This window comes from Parus major, chromosome 1 (assembly GCF_001522545.3).
Source record: "Parus major isolate Abel chromosome 1, Parus_major1.1, whole genome shotgun sequence".
Lineage (NCBI taxonomy): Eukaryota > Metazoa > Chordata > Aves > Passeriformes > Paridae > Parus > Parus major.
In genome coordinates, this window is record NC_031768.1 from 111,051,412 (window position 1) to 111,065,989 (window position 14,578).

The following is a 14,578-nucleotide window of genomic DNA, read 5'->3' on the forward strand; positions in this document are numbered from 1 at the left end:
CACAAACCACAAACACAAACCACAAACACAAAATCAACCCCTGGGATTAATTCAAGGATGACCAACTGCAGAGCCACCTCTCCTCAATCCATACATATAAATATTGGAGGCTGAAAGTAAGGCTTGTGCCAGAGAATAAAATGAAATACAAACAGCCTGTTGAACTACACAAAATGAAAGAGCTGGGCTTTACTTAAACATTTATTCATAGAGCTCAAAGGCAGACAAGACTCTTACAATTATTTTGAATGACCTCCTGGATGTCACAGCTCACTAACTTTTACCCAGTTACCAATGAAATAAGCCCAGTAACTTCTGTACAGCTAAAGGATGCCATCCAGAGAGGGATTCAGTCTTGATTTCCAAACAAACCCAGCAACTCAGGTGCTAAATGTTTCTCTTGGGAGCATGTACTCTGCACAGTTAAAACTGTACCTCATTTGAGTTTGTCTGGCGTCAGCTTCCACTGACTGACCTGTTGTGTCTTTCTGTGCTCATTTGAAGGGCCCATTAATTTTTCTTGTCAAAGGCACTCACATTTTGCAATCAACTTATCCCACTGCCATTTTTTTGAAACCTACACAGACTGAACTGGTTTTGCATTTCTTATTGCTAAATGTCCTTTCCAGCCTCTGGCTGATTTTGGAGCATGTTTTCTACACTGGCTGTAGTTTATAATAATACTGGATCACAAAACAGTTTTTCAAGAACTGAGGGGAAAAAACAGTCTTTGCCAATGCACTAGACAGATAAAAATCCCTTTTTTATCACGTCCTACTCTTAATTCCTTACCAACAGTCCACATCTCAGTAGGCCTCTGAAACAACCTTGCACTGAAGGTTTGAGATTGTCTGATGCCAAAACTTTCACCCTTTTTGATTTGGGAGGATACATTTCCCTGTTCCAAAGCTACCACTGCTGTGCAGTGTTTCTCAGTTGCTGGTGCTCCACACTGGGCTGATTTGAAATCCACGTTGTTTGAATGTGACTTCATGTGAGTGGGGCCCAGCTCCTTGGTGACCTTGATCTGCAAGTCTTTTTGCCCTCAGTATTTAACATTTTGATGTCCTTTGTCACAGGTTTTATGAACCTTAAGAGTAGTTTTACTCCCAGTTGTTGAATGCCACACACCGTTCTGAGATGTACCAAAAATGTCACTCTTGTTTGTGGTAGTGGCTTCCCACTGATGACTACTTCCACATTTGGCATTTCTCAAATAAATTAAAGGCATATTGACAAATCCAAAGACTGTTCCATCTTCAGGCAACCATGATATTACATCAAATTCTGTATCACTGTAAAAGCCTATTACATCTTTGTGGGTATCACTGCAGTCCTTAATAAAAAAACCAAAAATCTGACCAACATTATCCAAAAACTCCCCTTGCATTCACTTTTAACTAAAGTTATAAATTCTGTATAAATCAACTTTGTGTCACTAGCCCAATACTGGGCCTGAGAGAGACAACATGCTAACATGGATTTCACTGTCCATATCACCAAAGACAATTTGAAATAGCAGATCTGTGATTTCCCCAGTAATCCAGAATCAACAGATACCAAAAAAATACAGTTTCATGTCACTGTTTTCATCCTTGATAAGAGACACCTTAAATCAGCCAGCCTGTGTGTTCACCTCTCAGAGACACTATTCAACATAGTAATTTAGCAGTTCCTAGGTATTTGCCATCTAACAGGCTAAAGATTATTATTTCTTAACATGCCTTCCTGAAGTAGAAAAATGCATTTTCTGCGTCCTGAGTGCAACATTACATTATACAAGATAGAAAAAGAATTAACTACATTCCACTGTTGGCTGCATGTCACAGTATATGTCTGAATCTCTAGTCAGTATATGGATTCTAGAGATTTAGACACTGAAGATTTTTCCACCTGAGAGGATCTTGAGTTGGATGATCACTGGAAGATAATCACCACACACCAACATAGCAGAGAATTCCTCCCCCCAGCACACAAGGCCCTTTTCTTACATACAATTTTAAAGTTTACACAAACTACTGACCAACAGAGCTCTGAGGCATACAGAACTGGTCACCAGATACAGGCTTGGTCAAAATAAACTGTGAGTCAGAGAACATTAATTCCAGAGCTGAAGATCTATACCTTCCTGAGGAAAGCCCATGCAAACCACAGCTGAACTTAGCTTTTGAGCTGGTTTGCATTGCAAAGAAAACAAATTGTGCTCAGTGACAACCCAAGCTGTTTTCCAAAATACTGACTTGATCCCTTGAATTTCTGGTAAAAACAATTTGTAGTTTGATGCTGTTGTCAGAGACAAGATGGTCCTTGGGATTAGCATTAACAAGCTGCTAAAATTTGGCAGAAAGTGTACGGCTTACATTATACTCAAGAAATGTACTTCAACTACTTCAGGATAATAACAACTAATTCTGCAGATCAAATTTAAAAAAAAAATAAGCATCAGTCATTAAGTTGTCAGATACAGAATTAAAAACCAACAGCCAAACCAATAAATAAGAATTTCAGGAACCAGATCAGGTTTCAAGGAGCAGCTGAAGAACAAAACACTTTTGAGTCAAGCCCCTTAGTCAAGATGAGTAAAATTGCCTCGCCTTTATCTTTGAACTATCTTATCCTTTCATTTGGTTGTCATTAACATCAAATAAATCACTCACCTGTCCCCAGATTTAAACCTTATTTAAATGGATTGATAAGAAGAGGGCATCACTGAACTGCTGGCGTTGTTGTTCCAACCACCTTTACTGAAAGAAGCTCTATCAGAGCATCAGAGTCCCCTCCCAGGGCCAGCTGAGACATCAGCCATGAAATTAATGCTGGATTTACATGGCCAGAACAGCATCAGTTTAAGGAAAAAACTTAAGAGTTTGGAAGTAGCACATGAAAAAAAGAACAGACTAACCATGGAATATACCCTGCCTAGTATTCACTATAAATAACACTTCAGCTGTACAGAAAGGGCTACAAAACTCAGGGACCATAATTCATTTATTCACATTCTCCTGCAAAATGGCAGGTTACCACAAGATGAATATCCTGAGAAGGAAAAGAAGGTGGCTTCACATGGGAGGACTTGTTCTCTGTTCTGTGAAAGAGCAAAATGTGTACTTTACATGGACATAAAAAACCTGGCAGCTATTTTGTGTCCAGCTCTGATGGTGGAACATGTTTCCAGAACTACAGGCTAGAAGGGATCTTAAGAAGTAGTGACTTCATCCTGCCCCAGTCCCAACACCAGCACCACTATGTGTGTTTAAGCTCAGTCCAAAATAAAGATGCTGTTGCAACCTGGGCTTAGGAGAGTCAAGCATCCAACTTCCACACCGAAGATTAAAACTGGAAATATCCCTAAAACCCTCAGGGCATGCAGCATGAATGCCAGGAATATGATGTTTATTGCAGCATTGAGTCTGATTTATTTATATCTATTTAACCAGGAAGTTCCCACAGCTCTTACCTTCCACACATAGTCACAGAAACCAAGCTTTCAATCAGAAAAGCCTAACACAGTGAAGCCTCATCCTGCACTTCATTTAATCAACTACCTGGAAACTTGTTCCTGACTAAATGTAAAAAATTATTTTGCATTTCTATTAAGCTTCAGCATAGAAGGTTACAATGCTCTCACAATATAGCTAATTCTGAGTGTGCTATTTGTCCATGAACTATCCTATATTTCTCATCTGTCACAGGTCATTTAGCTCAGACAGGATGATAATAATAGAAGGAAGATGCAGGAAAAAGAACACTTACAAGTTATCATGTTGACAGCGAAGGGCACAATACATGTGAGTTTGTTTTATCTTTTACCATAAAAATACTTGTCCAGACTTTGTGCTTTGTGAGGTTTAGGATATTTCAGTGCACCTTTCTTATGGATAGGGAAGATGACACCACAGCCATTCCCACATCATATTCCTCTCAGGTTTATATCATATATAAATCTAAGTATATATATAAATTGTATATGCCTATCCACTGCATCTATATTAAACTTATTAATAAAAATAATGGACAACCTTTTCCATGTTCTAGTGTACTTTTAATCTTATAAAGATACACATTTCAGATTGCTACATACAAATATTGAGTGTTTCATATGATTTATCAGAAAGCATTAAAACTTAAAGCAGTGAACTGTAAATGAAGAGTGTCCAAGAACAGAACTATGCAGCTTTTGTGTTTTTTGTTCTCCTTTTTAACCTCTAGATCCCCTTTCTGGGCAATCAATAAAAGGCTTTCACTTATGTTTTAATGTGTCACTCCAAACTTCATGGAGTATAATATATCACAGTGGGATGTTGTCTGCATTACTGTCATAACTTACTCTGTTTTAGTGGATGCAGGTTATCCTTCAGTGCCTTCTGTGAAGAGTTGAAAGAACTGATAAACCAATGCTTTAAAACTGAGGAGCAGCCCTCCTGTGCCTGGGGAGGAGTTTTCTGCAAGTGAGAAGGAACAAGCCTGGGAGCCAACCTACTGCAAAAATGGCCTGGGATTCCTGGTGGACAACACAGGGAACATGAGCCAGGAATGTGTCCTTGCAGCAAGGAAGGCTGAGAAGATCCTGGGCTGCAGAAGGCTCAGGGGAGAGCTGATTAGTGGAGATAAATACCTGAATCACAGAATCATTTGGGTTAGAAAATGTCTTTAAGATCTTGGAGTACAACCCTTAGCCTAACACTGCTGAGTCCACCGCTAATCCATATCCGTGAAACACTTCCAGAGATGTCAGCTCAGCCACTACCCTGGGCAGCCTGTTCCAGGGCTTGATGACCCTTTTGGTGAAGAAATTTTTCCTAACAGCCAATCTAAACCCTCTCTGGGTCAGCTTGAGGCCATGTCTTCTCATCCTGAAGGGAGGGTGCAAAGAAGACTGAGGCAGGCTCTTCTCAGCAGTGCCCAAGGACAGAACAAGAGGAGATGGGCACGAGCTGAAGCACAGGAGGTGCTTCCTGAACATCAGAAAACACTTTTTCACTGTGAGGGTGACCAAGCAGTGGCACAGGTGGATCAGAGATGTTGCAGAGACATTCGTGGGCCTTGGAGACACATGGAAGGCATCTGGACATGGTCCTGGGCAGCAAATATACTTTCACAATCCTATAAACCTGTGGGAAAAGCTCTTCCTAAACACAGGTTATTGCAAATTGGCTTATGATCTAAAGCATGAGGGTTTATATCCTTCATGGTCTCACCTCATTGTCAACTCTTGTCCTTTCCATCAGGGATGAGACCAGAATAAAGTGAATTAGCAGAGTCCCTCAGTCTGGTTGTTAAATTCACCTTGAAGGAGTTCTGGAAAATACAAAGATGAAGATCTTCATCAGCTTTACACATCTGGGGAAATGATTGTTTTGTGATACAGGTCTAAGCAAATAAAAGAAAAGGAAAGGATTAATTTACAATGCTTTAAAACTCTCAGGAATCTCCTTTGTTTTGTGTACTACACACACACAACTCGGATCAACTCCCATGCATATTTCTACACATATATTTTATTATTTTTTTTTCACTCAAAGATCAATAATCTTTTAAGAACTGCTTCAGTTAAAAGTACAGCTACTTTGCCTGTGAGATACCTGGTTTGGTCACCAAAACTGGCCATCTTTACAGGCTGCCTCATACAGAGCATTTAGAGGTGAGGGTAAAAGCTACCCTCTATGAATTCCATAAGGTCTTACAGTAAGTCATATCTGACATCCCATTTGTCATCCTGAAATCCTGAGAACATAAGACAAAAACCACTCAAAGTTGAAGGGAAACCTTCAGACAGAACTCACTTAAAAAGTAATAAGTTAATAAAGTCATTAGGCTCATGGGCTGGGGTTTTGCTCAGACCTCTTTAAATAACTTCCTAGATAACGAAGAGAATTTAATTTTCCTGATAAAATTAGACCAATTAATCAGAGAGCACAGCAAAGGATATATTTCCTTCTATAAGGGGACAACCAGCTATGTTATGATAAAGAATTTATTAGCAAGAAGAGTTCTCCTTAGACTTCCTTGGGAAATGAAGAGCAAGCCAATAGTAAAATATTTTAAAGCTCATTGAGGGCTTTTGGAGCACTGGTGAAATGTGCACCATCTATCAAGATTATTAAGATGAAACTATTAACCCTCTGACAGTTTAATAACCATTCTTTATGTTATAATAACACAGGGCCCCTTTGGGATCAAAGTTCCAATTTTGGAGGCACTGTCCATCATTTGTCAAGGAAACTGAACCTTTGGGTTGGACAAAACAGCAACAGAACCAGCCTACCCTACCTTTTGCTCCCTAAACTATAGAACCTTGCTGTTCAGGTCCAGCTTTTTCTCTTTTTATAGACCTTTTAGGGTAAATAGAGCCACTGGGTCAGCACACTTCTTGGGCGTTCACAGATCACTGGACAAAAGAAACAAATTTGAAAAAAGGATTAATGAAGGGTGGTGTCACAGATCTCAGCACCCCTGCAGCTCATGGAGGTTTGGGCCATTTCTAGAACTGACATGTTGGGGTTCCAGACTAACATCCAATCCAGCACAGCCATCTTCAGGGTAATATGCCAGCGCTGCCCAAAACATTGCCACCATAACAAAGATGAGAACCATTCTCCCAGACAGTGAGTAATTAGCCCTGAGAGAATGTGAAGATCCCACTGAAATCTCTCTTACAAGCTCATAAATGTCCTTATAGCTATTCCACACTCACAGTGTATTCTGTATGTTTTGCTTTATCCTTATGAATATTAAGGTTCACAGTGCAGCCAAGAATTCTGCTTCCCTAAGAAGTGGCAATGCATGATCGCCCAGCAAAGGAGCCTTTTGCAGAAATGTCATTGCAGCCATGTTAAAGTTTCAGCCAGATTGATTTCCAAGCTGTTTCTGTATTAAAGCAAAGTGCTTTGTTGTCAGCTTGGTTTTCTTATCCAATTCATCCTCAGCTGCCACAGCTCAGTATTTGCAACATAACCCTTTGAGGGGACAGTGCTCTAGTTTTGGATGAGACAGAGTTCACTTTCTTCCTAGCAGCAGGTGTAGTGCTGTGTTTCAGATTTAGAATGGGAATGATCCTGAGAACACACTGCTTTGATTTTTGCTGAGTAGTGCTGGGTCCCCACCCCACTGGGGACAGCGAGCAGGGAGCTGCACAGCACTTTGTTGTCAGGGTTAAACCACGACAGACAATGCTGGAGATTCTCCTTGGATTTGGCTCTGAGGTTCACCTGAGCTCACAAGACACTTGTTTTAGAGACTGGGCCATATATCTTGCTTTCCCAAGAGGAAAAAAGAAATAACAAGAACACCTATCATTTTGCTCAAAAATGATATCCCAGAATTTAGATCATAGCTCTGTTTTTCTCTTACCTCTTCTGACTTAATTTTCTGCCTCTTTTGTATCAGGGGGTTGGTTGGTTGGTTTTTCCATTCAGTGTTCCATAAATGCCTGTTCTTGAAACACTTCCTGCCCCATTTTGCAAACCATCTGCACCTGGACAGGCCATCCTTCAGATGGTATAAGAAAACACTCCCAGGCACTGAATTCAGTACAGCAATGGACAAAGTAAGGATACCCCTGTATTTTTTAATACAGTAGCAACCTCCTGGTGTTTTCCCAGCACCAATCACCAGCAAGCTCTCAGCAAAGCCTGTGCTAGCAGTCAGGGGAAGAGCTGGCAACAAATAGTGGGAAGTAAAAGAAATCATACCTGAATACTCCTGAACACTGAAAATTCCAAGGTGGGGAGAGTGGGAAGGAACACAGGGTAGGAAGGATGAAATTACAAAGATTGGGCCCAAAGAGACCCAAATAAACAGAGGTGATTATGCTCACTGTCTGCTAGAGATCTGTAATCAACAGTCCTCAGAGGTACCTTGTTTCCTCCTGTAATTTTTGCTGACTTGGTTTATGTTTAAATGCAGAAATTACTCCAACTTTCATAAACATTTGTGCATACCAGCATTTCTAACGTGCACTTTTGGCCCTGTGCCTAATTTGATGTAGTTCACATCTGTAACCTTGCTACTTTTTTGAGAATTCAACCCTGACCTTCATCTATTCCTTCTCCAATGCAGCTCAGTTTTCCATCCTACCCTACACTTGGCAAAATCACATTGTGTTCCTCACTGACAATCCTACCAGATGTCTTTGGGTGACCTCAGTACCCTTCTGCAACTGTCAACGCTTCCCAAGTTTCTAATTTAAAACATCTCCCCCAAATCTCATCAGTGTTCTGTGTCAGCAGTATAGGAAAGGAAAAAAAAAAAAACAATAAAAAAATCCTACTCATTTGCATAACCTTTCCTTTCTACAGGGATCTGAGCACCTGATGTGGCACTGAGCATCTTCCTAATGCCATCTTCTGTCCTCACGTTTAGGCAAGGTCAAGCTGGGCTTTCCCACTGAACTGGGACCATTTCAGAGGAAGATGCTGATGTTTCCTCCCTTCCCTTACACCCCTGGGAATTAAGTGCAGCTCCCCAGAACCCTCTCCCCAGCTCATCACACTAACTACAATCAGAGCTCCTTAGAATTCTTGCAAATGTAGGGATTTTCTTTTTGCTGCAGTTATTGAAGTCACTCCCAGAAAAATACTGCATCTCAAACTTGATGTCATGTGAGAAGTCACCTATGTCATCCAACTGGTTTATCAATGATTTCAAATTTAATGTGAATATTCATTTTGTTCATCAGAGCTCTTAAGGACTGCTTTCCTTTGATCTGAATCTTTAGGCTTCAGACAAAAAATAAAACTTATGCCCTCGCATCCCACATTGGATGATGATGTTAAAAATCTCCTCCTCTGTGCAGTCCACTCTCCTTATATCAGAAGTAAAGAAATCTGATGCAGTCTGTGCCTCTTTCTCTCACCAGCCTTTTCTCCTCTTCCAGTCCCTGGGAACGTCTGCAGTTTTGCCCCTAGGATTAGAGTGAGGAAGGAGAGGAAGTTTTCTGGTATTTAAAGTTTTGATGGGTTGGTTGATTTTGTAATTCTTTTCTTCAGCATGGTCTCCAAGAGTTCGTACTTTGTGCTGCTCTAACAAACTTGCTCTTAATTAGGCTGCATGAGAGCTTTGGCTGTGAGGAACATGGGCACTTATTTTAAGTTTCCTTTTATTCTGAGCTTTTAAGAAGGTGTTTTTCAACTTCAGGCAGGCATTTCAGCCACGTGAAGCCCAATGGCTTTTAAGAACCTGTGTTCTTTGTTGAATACAAAAGGATTTGGAGGCATCTTTAATTAGTCTGATGAAATTGGAGCTGGAAAGAACAGATTATGCTACTTTACTCTTTCTCTAAGTGTGTACATTTTCCATGAGAGGCACACAAAAAACTCCCCATTTGCTATCCTGGTGCCTTTTAAACTGTCGTGATTTATAAAGTATCCTTGGACTAGAAATCTAGACATGGCTTTTAGAATGGGAATAAATGTTTTGCAGATTACAGAACATTAGGGCACCAAGAAGCACACAGTAAACACCCCATGGGTCAAAGACCAAACAATTCATATTCCTTATTACTTAAATGATGGCCATGTCTATAGTTGAGCACCACAAAGTGGTAAAAAAAAAAAGAAAATAAAAATCCACAACAAATCCACTTGGAAATTTATTGTATATAGTTCATTAAAACAAAGAATAAAAGAGGCAAATTGGATAGAAGAGGCAGAGAACTGAAATTAGATGTCTAAAAAGAGCCCTATCAAAATTACCCTGGTTTTATAAAATAATGTTTAGCAGCAAACTCCAAAGCATTAATTATCCTGTGAAAACTTTCAGACAGCCTGAAGGCATTGTCTGACCAGCTGTACAATGCATCAGCTAAATGTCCTCTGAGAGAATAGATTCTCCTAGCAGAGGCACCTGCAGGATGTGTAACTTGTGTTTCACACATTCTTTCAGGGCAGCCATGCAGCTCCACTTGCTCATCGTTTGCATTCACAATGGACAGCTGGCATCACCCAAATGAAACATTACATTTGCTTTTGCTGGCAAATAAATAAAAAAGCCACCAAAAAAACCCCACAAAAATACACCCAAGAACAATAAAAAACAGCAACAAAAAAGGAGGAGGGGAATGTCTTCAGAGGTTCTTCCGGATTCTGAAATGTTTAATTGGACTTTCAAATGACAATAAATCAAAATATGCAGCTTTTCATGTATAATGAGAACTAAGGAAACAAAAAATAACCCCTTGCAATAACCCCAGAATTCCAGATAGATGAGCTTGCCAAATCAGGAAGTTTGAAGAGGGAAGTATAATTATCTTTAGTGTCTGCTTCATTAACAGACCATGATGCAACAGGAAAGTTAACCATATGTTGCACTTTGCTAAAGGAGAGGAGAGAGCAAAACAGAAAGCCTGACACAGTCTCCTAAGCATCTGCTGAGTTCTGCAGGGTAAAAATCCCCCCCCTTGCTTGTGTGAGGGGAAACAGATCTACTGATTTTTAGATGTGGTCATGGACTTGACATGAGCCAAGCCCCAGTCTCCTGTCACAGCTCACCCAATCATGAAGGTGCAGACACCATGGATCCTTGCTCTTTCTAAATCCTGATAACCTCCAAGGCTGAAATTTGTCAGTAACACACGCACATTGCAAGATCTTAATTTGGAGAATTGTATACAAACAGGATGGGAGAAGCCCCACTGGTTCCAGTGTCATCATTTCCAAGGCTCACTTTGCAATAGGAAAGAAAACCTTCTGCAAGAGAGATCTCAGCCAGCAGTTCTGACTTACCTCGAGTCCTTCCCACTCTGACAAATGCTGCCTGAAAAGTTTCAACTTCAAGCTTTCTGGGCTCAGTTTGGTGCTGTAGAATAGTTCTCAAATTCCTTCTTTACCTCTGTGCCAGCAAAAAGAATAAAACTTCTCTCCAAGATCCTTTGGTTGAAGAAAGATTTATGACTATAAAGAACAGGTTTAACTTTGACTACACCAAACAATGCAGCTTTCATACAGTGAAGGTATTTCCCTCCTTTTGATGGACAGGTACAAAGAAACAACAAGAGATTTAAAATCATGGAATGACTTCAATGTATGTCTATGCAAGAGAAAGCATCTTTAAACAGGTAGCCTGGTAAAAAGCACAATTACATCCCCAGTGAACAGAAGACAGAGTACAAACACCCCTTTTAGTATACATAAATACAGTGCTTTTATTTTTTCTTACCTTTTTGCTATAATACTTCAAATGCAGAAGTGTATCTATAATTTCATTCCAAGAAATATCAGTGAACATTTCTTGCTGTGCTCCCATTGCTGTGCTCATTTGATAGCTCCTCGCCAGGTCACGTTTTTTGATCTCATCTTGGATCTAGAACTTGGAGGTAAACACTGTTTCCTTCTCCAGTACTGATCCCTTGAACCTCATATTTACCCCTCTGACCTCAACCACATCAACAACACTGGAGTGGGGAGGTGAGGGAAACTAGACTGAAGCTGGACTGAGTCTAGCATTCAAGAATAAATGCTGCAGGCAAGCTCAGAAATGTGATGCTCTCAAAAAAAAAAAAAGAAAAAAGAAACCACTTTTTTGTTGTTATTTTTGAATGTCTGACAAATTTACTTTTAAGCAGAAACCTTTAAAGGACAAGCACATACTGGAACTATTTAACAGCCTAGTGAGAGTTTTGCTTCTTTCCTCTGGGTTTTCAATGGAGCATGGAATCCAAACCCATTTTGTGCCTTGAATAAAACGTCAGTGTTACTCAAAATGCTGAGATCTGTGGATATCTTGGTGCCTCCTTCCTCTCACTTCTGATGGCCACATTTATCAGTGGGTAAAGAGACTTGTGGCTGCATGGATCCCACAGCTCTCAGTCAGTTAATGCAGATGTAATTTCCTGATATTGTGAAGAACTGCTAATTGTTATTATCTCTCCCTTTGGTGCTATTAAGAAAAGGTTTAAACTGCTTCAAACTTCTGGACTGGTGAATCTCTTTTAAAAGCCACTTATTTAATCCTGGAAACATTGGGGAAATGCTACCAATGATAAAGCCCTGCTGTTAAAATAAATATTGGATTCCGGTTTGCATCTGTATTTTTAATGCAAACTGCTAAGGACTTGTTCAGCAGTGGGAGTCTATTTATCTGCATAATGCATGCTCTTGTTTACACATTATCACTTGTTAAGTGTTATGCCTGCATAAAAACAGACAAAAGAAAAAGCTGGACTGAAACCACATGAATCTGACAGGGGAACAGTCTTGACAGAGCAGACAAGGTTATGGGATTTTAGCACAGCCTTTTATGAGTTGCCAAGTGATGACAATAGGCAGAATTTTATTAAGGCTTAAAAAAGGCTCTGCTGCACTCTGCTCTTAATCAATATGGTGCAAATATTTGCATAAATAACACAACATCCTACACAGGCTGATTATCAGGACAAATCAGGCCAGAAGAGAGGGAGAATAAATGGAGTTTCCATCCAGTAAGAGAGGAACCACTGCATTTTAGCAGGAGTTTCTAAGCCCATGTCTAACCCTTTCTTGCCATGACATTTTTTGGGATGGGATTTTCTAGCAGGTTTGTTATTGCCATGACACTTTTGAATTCTGTGTCTGGCTTGACTCAGTCAACATTTCACCCACATTTAAAACATAATTCTGAATTTTCCAGGAGGCCACTTATAAGTGGATGCAGCCATAGCATCATGCCTTTCATCCATGTGATACTAAATCAACAGGCACCTTCCACTGGCTGATTGTGACTACTTTCAGTAACATGTAATTCCTCATTTCATACAAATTTTACAGGTAAAAATATTATTTAGGATTAAAGATCTACTCTTAGTCTCAAAAGGAAGAGATTTAATTGATACTTCTGTAGCTGGAGAACAGACATTTTAATTTATACATAATCAATTTTCATCATGTATTCTGCCAAATTTATTGCTGTTGTTTTATCATGGTGTTATTTCTGGACAAACTACAAAGCATAGCACTGAATACTCTGAGGCTTTTCTGAGAATCCATTTTCATGCAGAGTTTTTTCCATCACTCCTACAACCCAACCCAAGTCTGAAATGAGCAGTAGTGACATTTTCTTTTGAATTACCTAACACTATTTCAAATTTTACATCAAGCACAGGCTTCTTTTCTTCTATATGTAACTTTTTGGTCTACATTGCACTAAGTCTGAAAAACAGTTTTCTATTTACCAGGGAAAAATAAATATAATCTTGCTCCAAGGCAGAAACTCATGGCCCAGTTTTGTGGAATACAATAAATATAACTTGAAAGAAGCATCTGAATGAATTTGTATAAATGGCCACCTCACCATGAACTGCAGTGTGACAGGGTTATGATCTCTAAATCTTGCACTTCCTCTCCTTCAAGCACTGCCAGACAGAGATCCTTGTCCTGGCTGAAGGGACAGAACTGGAAAACAGAATCAGTGCAATTTCTCTATCAGTTATCCCATTTCACATGGGAAAAGACTCTTAAATGCCAAGGAAAGAAATGTGCACCGAATTTATGTCCCTCGGGTGCTAGTTCAGTCAATAACATCCAGTGGACTCCTTTTGTCTATTCAGGGAGGGTATTTACTATTTTAAGTCTGCTAAATGGGAGATTTCTTGCTTTTCTCTAGAAAACCATCAACATTTCTTTTTTGGTCAGTTCTCAAGAGGCTTTATTAATAAGTGGATTTATAACTGTGTAGAAAGCCTGTGTTAACAATTACATCATATTAAGCACATAAGTGCCTATTAAATACAACTACCAGCATCCTACAGACATGGGCACATCCATTACAGCCTTCAGCTGTGTTAATACAGAACATTAACTGCAAAGCAGAACATTTCTGTGTAAGGCAGCAGATGGGAGCTCAGTGCCGTGTGTTTTCTGCTCTCAAATGGAGCCCTAAAATCCACCTCCTCTCTGGGGGAAATCCACAGACGACCTGCAGAAATGCAAAGCCTGTATCCAGCAAGTCTCTGTGCCAAGAGGGGCTGATCTCAGCTTTCCAGCTCCCTGCAGGTGGGATGGATCCTTCCAGATCCATCCACATGGATGCTGGAGCCTTGGTGGGTGCTCTCCAGGCTCCTGGGCCAGCTCTCATAACCTCAGGAGCTGAACCTGACACTGCTGCTCTTCTCTCCCCTCTCTCCTCCATTGGGTGGACTAGCTTTGGTCATCAGGGGAGACAAACCATGAAGATCTGCTGTTTGCTACATTCCCAGACTGCCTTACATGTTTTTACCATTTTCATTCTCTTCCCTCATAAACCAGTCTAATCCTAATCTCTCTTAGTGCTGGGTTCTCCACAGAACAAAGGTCAGGGAAAGATCTCATGGATTCCATCTCACTTAATAACTACTTTCTCCCTAACATAAGGAACTGCTGAAGCTGAGGTTGAAAAACCTGTCACTCTTCTGGATTCATCCCACATTCCTAGATTCTTTGCCAGTTTTATTAATTGAACAGATTTTTAAATATAGATTAATTTGACAAGATGTTTGCTTTACTGTTTCTTTTGCCTTCATTAGCATTTGAGAGACATTTGATGATAAAGTCTTATTATATCCATCACAGACATTGCAAAATCTGCAAAATTTCCTGGATGATCAGATGGGACTTTGGAGTACACTGTG